General features: G+C 55.1%; 1 protein-coding gene across 1 annotated transcript in view; it reads left to right on the top strand.

The window, feature by feature from the left end:
- The window catches only part of LOC104833250 (voltage-dependent P/Q-type calcium channel subunit alpha-1A-like), a gene marked incomplete at its 5' end in the record, with an annotated part of 47,938 nt that overhangs the window by 12,838 nt on the left and 33,382 nt on the right, over positions 1-1,718 (top strand). The gene's annotated exons all lie outside the window — the stretch shown is intronic.

Genomic DNA, 1,718 nt, shown 5'->3' with positions numbered 1-1,718 from the left:
GCCCCCGCGGGCGCGGGCGCTGCCCCGGTCCCCGCGGCAGTGCGCGGTCGGTACTCACGGGAGTATTGGATGCCCTCGGCGCTCGCCAGCCAGCGCGTGTAGGGATTATCGCTATTATCATAGAAAGGGTTCTTCAAAGGCAGCGTCTGAACAGTGTCCAAGGGGGTTTGTCCCAAAACTCCCGCTTTCTTGGGCGGCTCCGGCGCCTCGCTCTCTTCCTCGCCGCCCTCCGCGGCGGAGCCGTCCTCATCGTTGGTGTCGGGGAGGTCCAAAATGTCCTTCACCGAAAAGCCCGTCTTTGTGTTGGTCAGAGACATGTTCCGGTCAATTCGAGGCAGGAAAGTTGGTGGAGCAGCTCCGCCGATCCGCCGCGTCACGGGAGCCCACGCACAACACGGGGGAGCGGCGGCGAAGAGCCCCGCACGCGGGAGCCGGGGGAGGAGGCTGCGGGGCGGCGGCACGCGTGGAGGGGGGTGGGGGGGCGTGGGGGGGGGATAGAATAATCTAGATTTATAGAAAAATAACCGAAGGGTTTTGTGCAAAAGAAGAAGCGGAGCCCTGGCCGCAGCGGTGGATCTCTGCGGTGGTGGTTTCTACGGGCTTGTTCTGCCACGGGGGAAATTCAGAGAGCGGGAGCAGCAGCTGGCTTCGGAAATAGTTTGTAACTCCAGGGGAAAGGGGGAAAAGACACGCCAAAAAAAAAGAAAAAAAAAAGAAAAAAAAAAAGAAAAAAAATCACTTCTGGATCTTGCTTAAACACCCCGAACCCGTGCCTGCCGCTTGAAAAAACCGAGCCATTGCTGGAGCGAACAGTCCATATAAGGCTGGTCCCCACACATGAACCTGCCGAGAGGAGGGAGAAAAAAAATACATTAAACCCGGGAAAGGTTGGCCACGTGTGGGCGGGTCTTGGAAGTCAAGTGGATGAAGACAGTGTTTGCAGATGTGAAATTGCGGGTTTTGGGCGAGCTCCGAGCTTCCACCATTGGTGATGAGTGGTATAACGTGTCAGTTAATTACCGGCGTGGGGAGGGCCCTTCCGCGTGTGTGTGCGTGTGTGTCAGCGAGAGAGGGAGGGTGTGATTTTTTCCTTTTTTTTTAAAACACGGTATTTACATACAAAGAGCCTCGCACCAGCCCGATATTCCGCACACTCCAAAGTGTGTTTTCCACCGATTGCCTTGAAAAGCAGAGAGGGGAAAAAAAAAATTAAAAAAAGACGGGGGGTGGTGGTGATAAGGAGCGAGGGAGGCTGCGTGCGCGGTTTCCCACCCCTCCCGCGCAGCCTGCGCGCCCACGCAACCCCCGGGATGGGGGGGGGGCAGCGCTTTTGCGCGGGGACGCGCTCAAAGCCCCGCGCGGGACCAAAACGAGAGGCGGCTCAGATGGCAAGAGACCAACTTATCTAAACCGCCTAGGTCAATATTTTGGTTGAGGCTTAGGGATGAACGCTGGAAATTAAACAGCAAGTAATTGATTCTAGTTTGCTCCGAAATTAACCGAACTGGCAAAATGCGATCGTCAGTCACGACCCGGGGAGATCCGGGAGGTGATTACTGGGGGGGGGGGGCTTTATTTGAAGAGGTCTCATTGATTTTGCCTCCTTCTTCCAGGGGAATAAAACCCAGCCCGTTTGGTTAATTTAGTGGGCTGGAGGCCAATGGGCTTTCAAATACGACTGGAATTCATTTTTTTTCTTTCTTTTTCTGTTTTTTTTT

The sequence above is a fragment of the Haliaeetus leucocephalus genome, unplaced genomic scaffold (assembly GCF_000737465.1).
Source record: "Haliaeetus leucocephalus isolate CR32 unplaced genomic scaffold, Haliaeetus_leucocephalus-4.0 Scaffold274, whole genome shotgun sequence".
NCBI classification, from domain to species: Eukaryota; Metazoa; Chordata; class Aves; order Accipitriformes; family Accipitridae; genus Haliaeetus; species Haliaeetus leucocephalus.
Note: the sequence above shows the minus strand (reverse complement) of the source record. Positions and strands in the feature narration are given on the sequence as shown.